This window comes from Trachinotus anak, unplaced genomic scaffold (genome assembly GCF_046630095.1).
Source record: "Trachinotus anak isolate AG129_WGS33_773 ecotype Australia unplaced genomic scaffold, CSIRO_AGI_Tana_v1 ptg000019l, whole genome shotgun sequence".
Lineage (NCBI taxonomy): Eukaryota > Metazoa > Chordata > Actinopteri > Carangiformes > Carangidae > Trachinotus > Trachinotus anak.
The window spans coordinates 21,097,843-21,110,388 of NW_027273870.1; the positions used below are offsets into that span (position 1 = coordinate 21,097,843).

The 12,546-nt window shown below is 41.0% G+C and overlaps 1 long non-coding RNA gene across 3 annotated transcripts in view; it reads right to left on the bottom strand.

The window, feature by feature from the left end:
• LOC139636840 (uncharacterized) overlaps nt 1-12,546 on the bottom strand; it is a 167,087-nt gene that overhangs the window by 84,382 nt on the left and 70,159 nt on the right. For all 3 annotated transcript variants that reach the window (XR_011694478.1, XR_011694476.1, XR_011694477.1), the window contains one exon: nt 5,831-5,928. This is a non-coding gene — a long non-coding RNA (uncharacterized lncRNA). The remainder of the gene's footprint in view (nt 1-5,830; nt 5,929-12,546) is intronic.

Below are 12,546 nucleotides of genomic sequence, written 5' to 3' on the forward strand. Positions count from 1 at the left end.
TACGCTGTCTGAACTTCAAAGACAGAAGACTGAGAAGCAGTCATGTTGAAACCGTTCAAAAGTGGTTCTGAATTATTGAATAGCTCCAGGTCTTGTGGTTTTGTGATAACAAATCAGTGAGCTTAATAATCAGGTGAGGAAAAAGTATCTTAAATATGTAAAAATGCTAACATCTGGTCTCAGTAGTCATTAGAAAAATCTAAATGACATAGGACAGTTTGTGGGAAAACTTTTCATTCAATCCACAAGGCACTATCAAAAGAGTTACCTGGACATATATAATAAAAGACAACACTGGTGATATAACAACTACAGCAGCAGACACACAGCTGAACCAGTCCAGCTGAATGGAGCTACACCACCATTTGAGCTAAGGGCATTGTGAGGGATGGATACTGGGAGGCAGACATGAATCATATGTCTGGGAATTATGTCCACAACATTTAATATAGTGAGAGAGTATTTCTGTTCAGAGCCATGTGGTCCCAGCAAGGCCTAGACGGGGAAAACAAATCTGTAATGGGCGCACAATTGAATCAGGTGTCTGGTCCTCTTAAGGAAATTAAGTTGTCGCCGGAGCGGGGCCACTTAATGAGAGGCAGGCTTGCGGACAGTGACGAATGGAGGGTGACACTGGCAGGAGTGTGAGGCCGCCACAATATCTGCATTTGGACTGGTGATGATTTTTCATCCATGAACCCCCCACCATCCTGTTTCTTTCTTTCTCTCTCAAACACACACACACACACACACACACACACACAGACACACACATATATATATACATATATACTCACACTGCTTTACCTCCCTCCACCCTCTCATTTCCAAGGCTTCATCTGGGACACATTTGCTCCCTGTGTGATACTAGCCATTTATTTGCACATATATTCATGGGAATGATGACAGCTAATAAAGAGGAGAATCTTCTTTCCATGTGTTTTTACTTCATAGTGCATCCTGATGGTGGCCATTATGGGATTTTGATAGATGTCTCTCCATAGTGACAGTCACTCGCAGCAGATCGTACACAGCATGCCCTCCAGTATGAGCAGAGAGATATACAATACTATTAAGTTGCAACGGAGCCCTATTTTAATAGAGAGGTACTGTAATGTTTATTTTTATTGCATGATTAGATTTGGTCCATTATTATGCATTCGTAAATGAATGCACCAAGAATCTTATCTACTCGACCTTTATGCATAAAATATTCATGGGCAATTATGACTCAGTTATAATATAATTTCAAACAGATGTTATACAAAAACTGCCATTGTAGGTTCATTTAAAACCATACTGTAACCAAAATATATTCTTTTGAGTCTCAAATAATCTGTCGCCTTGAGAGGTGTGGTTAGTTTCCATGATAAGTCAGCATATATGGTACATGGAATATTTTCCAATGGTGGCAAGTTTCAAAAAACAAAAGAAAAAAAAATATTAAAGAGTCACTAAAAAGCTGTTGTAGTGTTGATTTGGAGAAATAACATCCTTCCTTTGTTCATTTTATGTCTCTTCTACGTACAGCACATAGAATTCAATTGCTTTACAAACTCTATTGTACTACTCTAATGAATGTGCGTTTGTTTTTCAATGACTATAATTGTTGATCTTCCTTATTTGTTAATTAAGTGGAAAATATTCCAAAAAGACTAAAACAAGGTGTCTCAAAACTTAACTGAGCCATGTATTTACACAATCCATTGGATAGATTAATGAACCAAACATGTCCCAGGGAGCTCCAATAAATTTCTAAAGACTTGCAGTCTTGCGGCATGTAGGCTGTGACTACAACTAAGCACTTGACTATCTGCAAACACTGCAAGTTGGGTATTGGTACAGTCCTGAGGTCTACTTGTGAAATACTGGACACATGGGTGGACAATGGAAAAAATGGAAAATGCTGAAGGACTTGTTTCTTTGGAGGTTTAGATGCTTTTCTTCTACCATGAAAATTTGTCACCACTACAGGTCATTGTACAGTGAGTGACTGAAATTTAAACTGACCAAAGCAGCTTCATCCATGTAGCCACAACAGACTTTTACAGCCAACCTACATGCAATTAGTTGAGCATTTGATAATCAAAACATGCTTTGGATATGTATGTATTCTGATCACTGCTGTAGATACAGTATGTAAGTACTAGATTTATTCTTCCCCCTTGAGCTTGTGAACTATTAAAATGCAGACTCACATGCAACTTGTGAGTGAAAAGCTCAGCAATCTGTCACCTAAATGGATTATCCTGATGTCAGAGATATTGCCACTAAACATGGAGACATGGAAATTTCTGCCACGGCAAAATGGCCTTGAAAGGAGGAGTCATTCTCATTCCCATGAGTTGCTCCATCAATGTCTTCAATCCTGTCTTAAATGGAAGTGAAGGGGAGCATTTCAATAGGTTTGATCCTTTCTACGCTGTGTTGCCAGTGATCAAGTGCTCATTTGTTTCTGACAAAAATGAGAAAACTGCAGTAACAATCCCCTGTGATGCTTCTCCTCTTGAGAAAGATCTTGAGTATTAAGATGCATTTCCCTTTTGTGTTTGACCTCCTCCATTATTTTCAGCAGAGACTACACATACAGAAGCATCTACAATGCTAATTCAGTAACATAATCCGTGAAGCAGAAACAGACAGGACCGATATTAGACACTGAGGCTCCCCACATCGAGATATTCTCTTTGATAACTGACCCAACATGGTCTACTGTATGCATAATGGCAGTACATGGAAACAGCTGTAGTGTGTTGACGATCAATGTCTGTCCTTTCAACACAGTAATTGCGAGGCCAGAGAATGGCTGAGTAGCCAAGGCTGCTGCTGCAGGATGGCCACTGGAGCGAGTGGCCACTCATGTATGCCTTTTAAAGTTACACTCCATCCAGACTTGGGCTTAGATTTAGTTGTGCGGATGGAGGCAGCACTGCAACAAAAAAAATAATAATAAAAAATCACTGTGGACTGTGGTAGAGTTGTAGGCTCAATGAGGCTTCAACACCCCTCCTCTCTCGCTCCATCTCTCCCAGCTGACTGGGCATGAATAATTGACCCCATAGTCTGGGCCCCTGCTCATTACTGGGGGAAGTGTCGGCCTGGTTTGTGATGATATGTGGGCGGATGCGAGCGCCCACTGTCCGCATGCCTGACTTGGTTTTCCCCTCTACCTCTGACCACACACCAGGTGGGTGGATGGGCAGTAACACATCTACTGCCAGAGAGGAGTTTTTCGAGAATTCTTAAAAATTCTCTTGTGAATTTAAGGAGTTTTGGGCAGGATTATCAAAGGGCGCAAGGGTAGACAAGGGAGTGAACACTGACATCCAGGAAAGTTCTGTGGGAAAGTTTTCAGGTACACACTCAAACTATAAGAAAACTATTCATGGTCTTAAGGTGAGAACTCTTGCATGGAGTCATGACTATTTTGATATGGACGTGGAGAAAGTCATCCAAAGAAAAGTTGCACAGGGCAAAGTTGTGCAGTGGCTAAAACTCTACCCAACAAATTCACAGCACATCACAAATTAACTCTGAAAATCTGAACGTCAGACAAAAGAAAAGTAAACTGTGCTTCAGTCTCTATTCATACGTTACGGAAATTCTTAGGTCGACATATGACCCATTTCTCCCTGCAGTACAGTGAATCTGACACATCCGTATCCACATAGGAGGGACAGATAAGGCTGGTGAGTGAAGCCACTGAGCGCTTGCGAGGAAAACAATAGCTGACGAGACGCCCCCCATTACATCAATCAGACAAGTCTGTCAGCTCAGCTCCCTGCAGAGAGATCCATGGGAAGCAAAAGAGGGACCACACAAAACACAGAGCCTGCAAATGAGAAGCCACAGTATGGATTAGTGAGTGATGAGCAGCCAAACTAGATAGAGACAAGGGATGGATGAGGAACATGTGAGGGTCACGCCTACAAGGACAGTAAAATAATGTGAGGGCAAGTATGTGCCTTGTGCTTGGGTGGTGTTCAAGATGGAAATAGAAAAACATAAACAATTCCATGAATGTTAATTAAATTGTTATTAAGTGTGTTCCATTGTTTGATATTGTTGGTACTTGATTATTAGTAATAGTATTTGTTTGAAATCCATTTTGTAGTGTTTAATTTCCATTTACTTCTAAAACTCTTTCAGTATTTCAGACTGAGTATTTTTATCTTGAAAATAGAAGAGACTCTTCAAAACTGTAAAGGCAAAATCCAGGTACGTTAGAAAAGCAATAGACTGTATAATAACTCCTCTCCACTAAACATCTCCCTACAGGCAGGTTTGCTGCTCCTAATATTTCTTATCAACCCATAATAGCAGCATCTTTCCAGCGGCAGTTAAGGACATGCCTCTATAACCATTATACGCAGTAAATCTACAATGGTATATATTATAATCACACATCATGTCAAACAACAGCATGGGTTGGTTGTCCAAGCACTAAAACAACCTATGTTTCCACTGTCTTGACAAGTGATCTCTTGAGGTCATGATTGTATTTTCTGTCCTCTCTGAGTAGGAAAGGAAGGTGAGAGCAGCACAACATTTTTATATCACCGCAAAACATCTTAGGAAGGAGGTCAGGGTGGATGGTTGGGCCATCGAGAGACCACGGCTCATGTTCTGCCTCTACCAACAGTCAGCATCGGTTTCTTTTGACCATGGTTGCAATATTTTCCTAACCTTAACCATGACCATGAGCTTCCCTTCATCTTGTACTAGAACGTAGCAGTGCACTATGGAGTTTTCTTTTAAACTAACAAAAGTTATGTTTACACACAGAACTGCTTACCAAAATGCATTGTGTGTATCCTTGAGGTGTAACAAACATGTTGAATGCATTATCTTCCTCATAAAATATTCGTAAAGCCAATTTTTAATTTTTTTTTTATTTTGTGATATTTTAAACCCTGCATTTTTTAATTCAACATTTTCTATCAGTCTTCTTCTTCATTGCCTTTGCGGGCACACCATTACACACAGGACGGCCATCAACTGCTGGTCGGCACAATGGTGTAAAACTGATGGCAGGAAGTGAATCAGCACAGATGTGCATCTTCATGCCTGTACACAATATAAAATACTGATATGTAGTGTAGCTAGTTTTCAAGAACTCAACGTACCTTTAACCATAGAGGTGAGAGATCAGCGAACTGAAAAAATGTAATAATACAGCATTTCTAGACAAAGTGCACTAAAAACGGAGTTCTGGAGGCTCTGCTCTTACAACAAAAATTTCTCCATGGGATAGTTTTTTCCTTTTAAAGATACTTCTTTTTCGTCATTTTTCAATTAAGGCTTTATATGATCATTATACTTCTGAAACTTTGTTGTTGACTACTTTTGTCATGTGTGTACAGATTGGCACATTCTGGAAGAGGCCAGCTCCACCAGGATAGGAACATTACAGTATGTTTCTCTGTAGATTGAAAGTGATTTACTTTTCCTTCTGAGAGGAACTCAGCTATGACAGGAAAATTACAACGTTTTGTACATATTCTATATTAAGGTGTTATTTTTTCCTGAAGATTTGGTTTAAGATATTAAAAAGATAATTTATGATGTCCACACTAACTACAAGCCCTGAATAGGCCGACTACATGGTCATATTAAGCTTCCTCTCACCTTTAAATCAATAGTAAGTATCTAATACTGTATATGAACAAACATACAACCATGCAAACAAACAGCACCAATTCACAGCTTAAAAACCACTGAATCCATTTCCAAACATCACACCTGGATTCTGAGCACGCTCAGTACAAAAACCTGTGAGCGGCACAAGTTTCAGTCCACACAAACAAAGACAAAGAGAGAGGTGTCTTACCCACAATGTGGATGAAGGAGATTATCAGAGCTGTTCCTGGTTGTTTCATTGGTCGCAGGCAGCCAAGGATTCTGGCGGAGAATATTGCAGAGCTGTCACTGTGTTTCCAGGGAGGGGGGAGAGGAGGGAGAGAGATTGTTTGAACTGGGAGTAAACGCTGTGAAAATGGTGGAGCTGGCATATTTACACCCAGGGTCTGCACAGGGGGATTACAGGCAACGTTTTTATGTCACCCATTTGACAGCATCATCTCATGGAGGTTTTGAAGGCTCCCCCTCATTAGCTGGGCTGGGGCTGCATTTAACACAGCTTTGAGTTTATAAAGACAATGGCTGCCAAACCACAAGGCCTTTAACAAACAACAAAGGAGAGGGTAACAATCAAAGTGCCCTTGTTCCACTTTTGCCAAACTTGAGTGAAAAGTCGCCAGCTCATAAAAACGACATTTTACATCAGAACTGGAGAATCCCAGAAGGCAGTCAACGGATATAAGTGAAAAGTGAAGGCAACATAATTGTGCCTCAGTGGGTTCAGTTAAGTATCGACAGCGAAGACATGCCACTGACTGAATAACGTTACATAAAAACAGATCTTAACTGGTTCCTCAATCTTCAGCCCTTTTTAGTTTTTGTGTGTTTATTGCATTTATAGCCTTTGTTCAAAACATTTGGTGAAAACATTAATGATAAACAAGTGACAATCGAAAAGAATAATGACAAATTACAAAGGTATTATGAAGTATTTTTAGTTATCAGGGGATCAAAACATTTTGTTAACTGTATACTAGTAAGAAAAGATTTTTCTTTAACCTCACTTATTTTCTCGATTAATGTTTGGTCTTCAAAACCTAAAGTGATGTCTTCAGACGTCTTTTTTGCCTGACCAACAGTCTCTCACATTTTATAGACTAAACAATTAAATTATGATCAAAATCTGTGGTCATAGAAGTGAAAAGTAACAAATATTTGCATTTACGAAGGTAAAACTAGAGAATGTTTGGAGTTTATATTAAAATTACTTGCACGATTAATCAATTATCTAAGCAGATGACAATTTTCAGTTAAATGACTGAGTAATCGTTTAATTATTTCAGTTCAGTCAAGCTTGGATCAGTCACATCTTCAAATTATGAGAAAAGTGCTACAAAACAAGAAAATAAGTCCACCCAGTTAGATCTTGATACAGAAGAGCCAGAAAAACAAAGATTCTAAATGTTTCTCTCTGATGATCTGGAAGAAAATCAGGTACAAACACATCTAAAGGGGCCTCTCCATTTAGTGTTTAGCGTTCTTTACTTTACAGCAAAAATAACCTGCTTGTGTTACAACCTCTCTTTGCTTTCCTGCAAAGTATTTACCCACCCATTACCCACAGACACCCATCCTCTCCTTACAGCTGAGGCTCCATAAAAGAACAAACAACAATAACAACAGTGAAGGCTCCTCAGCAAAAAGAGACACATTATAATCCGGGCAGACACGAGAAAGGGGGGTGTGGAAGGAGCTCGTATTGATGGAGACGAAATTGAACTTGATTAAAAAGCAAACAAAACAAAACTCCAACAAAACACAAACACCCCACACACTTTGTGAATGGGCCCACACAAAGCTAATATGTAGCTATCTGAGTGCTCCTGACGAGGTGAGATGAAAAAGGCAAGTGTTTAAAAGGAGAGCTCTTCCTCTGTTTGGCTGACATATTTACACAATTATGTGCAGGATCCAAAGCAGTGCAACCGGCGTTTCTCCTTCTCGACAAGTCACAAGAAGTTTAGTTGTTTTTTTTTCTACCCCCTTTACCCTTCCTTTTTACTTTCATGTCAAGTTGATTAAATGAGAGTGTGTGACATAGATCTGCAGGCTAATGCCATCTAGCAGAACAGTGTCATCATTTTTTCTGATGGAGTTACACTGACTTAACCAAGTCTTCCTCAATTAATATTAGGGCTGTTATGTGTTACTACACCTAAATGACACACAAACATCCACCAAGGCTGCTCTGCTACATTTCTGATACCTTAAAATAGGGGTTTGATTGAACATTTTCACTGACAGCACTCAAACTCACCTGATTGCTTTATTTACATTATGAATCACATTAAACAAAATTGTCTCTTAGTTTCATATTGATTCCTACAGGATGATTAAAAGCATCGCACCATGCTTGTTCAATATAAGTCATCATATTTATGAGTGGATCTGTCATGGGCACATAATGAAAGAGTCCATGCAATAAAAGTACAATAAAATACATGGCATGAAATACAGTATAATGCGATGGGCAATTAAATCCAGCCACATAAGAAGGACCACACGCCTCTTATACATATTCACTCCCCCACTGAAATCCATAGGAATTGCTAAGTCATCTTCCATGTCTCTGAGGCATTCACGTACAATGGCACTTTTATCATATGCTTATCAGTGGTGGCCCTTCTCTTATGGAGCTCGATCTTTTGGCCCCTCAATCACGGAGCATATTACTCCTCTGTCAGAGCAAAGCACTTCCTAACGACAGGGAGGCCAGCTGGGACTGAGGAGAGGGCAGGAGGCACATGCATTAACATAATAATCCAACCACACTCCCACAGGCCCCGGGGCCAGACAGCATATTAGGTAGGCCCCCCTCATGAAGGTCCTTGCAGAGAAATAAAGCTGCTTTACTGTGAGCCTGTCAACCTGTGGCGAAGGCGAGGATTTACCTGCGCTAATTGTTGACTGAAAAAAAAAACATGGCACTACTAGCCCCACATGTGTAGATAGTGATCTTGTTACATGCTGAAAAAGGCTAAGTGTTGGGTAATGTGAGGTATAACTTAACCTACTTCTGAATATCTCATGACGGATTAAAGAGAATAAGTAAGACTTCTTTCTCTCCCTCTCTGTGCACACTTGCTTTGTTGCCTTCTACTTTCACATTGCAACACAACATAACCCAGTAGCCTGACACATATTTCTGAGTATAGGAAGCATCTCCTCGCCTCCTCATATTTACTGAAGTGAAATGCGGAGAGACATAGGCTTTGAGGACAAGAGAGACAGAGAGGGGAGAAAATAAGGGGGTTGGGTGTTGGTTCCGCAGCCTTCCCTGTGGCATAAACTGGGTAGTGTTAGCAGCATGCACTGAGGCCTGTGATCCTTTGCACTGGAGTCCCCTGGTACCTTGCGTGGCCTCCACATTTCTAACCACATGAGACACTGCTATCATTGCGTCAAAGCCATCATAATAAAGCCATGCAGCTATAACACACTGCTTATGCCTGGAGACACAACAACAAAAAGCTGATACACCAGCAACAAGAGAAAAAGTGAAAAAAAAAAGAATCAAGTTCAGCTATTTGGTAGAAACTTCAGCTTCTGCCAAGCCCAATTCACCGTCATATCCACTCACAGAAAAAAAAAAAGTTCATATAGAGAAGAGAGCTAGCAAGTAATGTATTAGGAAACCAGCAGCAAAGAGCTGTGTGGAGCATTTTCATTGGGAGGCCTGTCTAGCACAGCCTGACTGTCAGAGCACCTCTAATGTGAATGTCCCACTGACTGCTACTGTAAGGCTGTCAGTCGCTGGTTGGGGTCCTTGACTGAAGACTCTCACTAGCAGTTCACACAGAGTGGTACCTCAGTGGTGAGAGAGAGGCAGGCAAGACGAAGAGAGGAGTGAAGAGAAAAAGGATCTCCACAAATCATTTTGATCAAGAGACAAGGTAGCAGTGAGGTAGACCTCCCCCAGCCCCCGCCCCACGAGGAGACAACTCTCTAATTGGTGGAAAGGGCAGCCTGTCCGTGGCCGTATGCGCTCTCAGATCTCTCCCAGGACAGCCAAGGCAACGTGCCAATTACTGCCAATTGTTGGCCTGTGGTTGAGATGTGGACAGTTGTCCGCATGGAATAAGAGTGAAGGCCTGGCAAACGCTCCTGCTGGTGCTGATATTGTAGAACAGCAATATAATATGGCACTGTTAAAATAAACTCTCAAAATAAGACATTACTATCCTTTTTAGGAAATTCTTTTTGATTTAGCATGTTGATTCAGTGGTAAACCCTGAAAACCTTAAAGAAATTAAACACAATCTAACTCAGCCACATGAAGCATAAGCAGCTATTTCAAGCCGGGTGTCTTTAACACCACCTGACTGAGCCTGTACTTTTGAATAGCCCAAATATAGCCCACGTTTAGTGGGGACAGCAGACCATTACGGGGGTTTTCTCAGCGGAAGTTGACCATATACTTCCATTATCCATTAGCCGCTCATTGTGGTATAGGTCAAAGCTGGAGCACAACCTCTCCGAGCAGTCAGACATAAGCAGAGAATAGTGGGCTTTTACAACTCTGCTCACCCAGGGCTCATAACAACCAAGCCAGAAAGTATGGAGGGAAAACAGTCATAATTCTTGTTCAACTAAAAATCACTATAATGCTCTTTAATTGTGTAGGCAAAAATCTTTTCAAAAGAGCATGGTAATTTTACCCTGTTAAATTATTCAGCGCACATTAATAACAGTCGGGGCCGGGGTGGACGAGAGCGGCTGTTTTAGGAGTGATGAGCTGCCGGAGCTGGGAGACAGGATCTCACTACGGCAGTTTTAAGCCTCGTTTTAAAGTTACATTTTCGAGTAAACGACATTAAAAAATGACTCGGAGTAACCCTGAGAGGTACTGAGACTGGCTGTTGGTGCAGGACTTTAAATACACTCGTAAAAGATGTCTTTCTGTTGGACAACTTCTCTGTGAAAAGTTTAATATGAACAGAAATGGCTCATTTAATTACAATGGATTAATATTTTGGCTAATTTGTTAAATGTCAGCACATTTTAGTGAGGTTCAGCTTCAACGAAACAGAGATAGGCTCGGTCACGTAAGGGTGATTTAGCATTCTCCAAAATGTGAACACAAGTGTTAAAATGGTGAATACCTTAGGAAAGGCACATATAAAAGAAATACATCTCCCTATTAAGAGTCAAAAACAATGAAACCTCTATATTACTCTATAGAAAAGTCTCTTTTTTGTTGGTTGTTCATCTTTGCACTTCAGAGAGTGAGTCATAGTAGAATAACAGATAAAAAGAGAAAAGGTCACAACCAAGATCTGATGAAGGGCAGTGTTGACTATAGGCTTAAAGGGATTCCAGCCAGCAGATAGCACATTCAAGAGAGCGATGCAAATGAGAATTTGCATGAACCATGCACTAGCAAAGGTAATATGCATAATTGGGGGAAGGGGTGGCGAGGTATGAAGGGGGGGGATTCTCCATCAAATATGGACACGAAGCAACACTTTCTATACTTAATAATTAATATAATACAGGGCACACACACATTGCATGGGATGCATATCATCTATCCATTGAACAATGACTTTTAAGTGCACTGGAACATAGTGAGCCTGACAAAATATGCACAAATGTGTGCAAGATGAAATACGCCTCTTCCCCCCATAAAGATGAAAAAAAGCAACAAACGCCTTCCCTAGGCAGAGAAAGCTTAACTATTCTTCTCAGTTCAAAGTCAGGGGTCTCCTCTAAATATTTGTGTATTAAACATAACACATGAGATGGAATAAATGGAGAACTCTAAAAGCAGTGCAGGGCCTGCAGGAGAAAACAACATGGAACTGTAATGCTTCTTAATGTCAGTCTGACTAACACAAACAACCATGGTGAAAAATAAGCCAGGGCTACAAATCTTGTAAAAAGTGTAAATCAGCGCAATTCACATGCTTGTTCACTACAATTCATGAGTGAACTGGATATGCTGGTGCAACTGGCCTGGTCATTTCTGATACCACCTCCTCTCCTGTGTTGTTAGGACAGGACTTGGGGAAAAAAAAGGCACAAGGAAAGAATGTATAATTAAACTGTTACACCTCAGTTGAATCAATTCAATGTCAACACTTACGGCTTTCGAGGTATGCATCAACGGCCAGTCTAAGGAGGTACCATGCAGCATGATTAAATCTAAATATGCTGACTCTCACACTGCTTGTTTGTTTATTGAGGCAAGTCAGGGGGTGTTCTGAGCCTCAGAACTGCATTTAAAGCTGATCTGGCTCCTTCAGACAGTGCTGCATCCGACTTCCTGTTGTCGACTCGCAGTTGCCACAGAAAAATTGCTGCTGCAGCCTAAGACAACCTACAGCACTTTGTATGCCGAAAGAAAAGAGTTAATTAGAAATACAAATTCTCCCAGATTGTTATTAATGGGAACTGTAGAGTAAGCAACACATATTTTGTGCCCATAAGTAATTCTCAGGTATCTTTGATCTGTGGCCCACAGCGGATGCTGCTGCGTGCCGCTGTCTGGCTTCTGGGACTCTGCCAGCGCCAGACATCTGGCTACTTTGTTATCATTGGCTGATCTGCTCCCGGGAGGCCACTCTTGTGACACCAGGCAGAGAGTGTCCTGGCAAGGAAAATTATCAGCACATTTTGAGTGGATTAGAGTTCCAAAGTGGTCTTCAAATCTCTACAGGGGTCTGGTGAGCCACGCTCTACTGGGGGTTCCTCAGGGCTCTGTTTTGACACCACTGTTGATTTGAAAGGCAGCGAGGGTATGGCTCCCACTGCTGCATCACAGGTTTCAGGGAACATCTTAGGAAGTGGAAAAAAGGCCCCCAATTATGATCTGTCAGATGTAGAAGGGGAAAAATGCACCAAAGACTTCCCTTGATTAGTGTAGAGATTCTGAGTAGCAGCAAATGTTTGTACTGTACAGTGCTG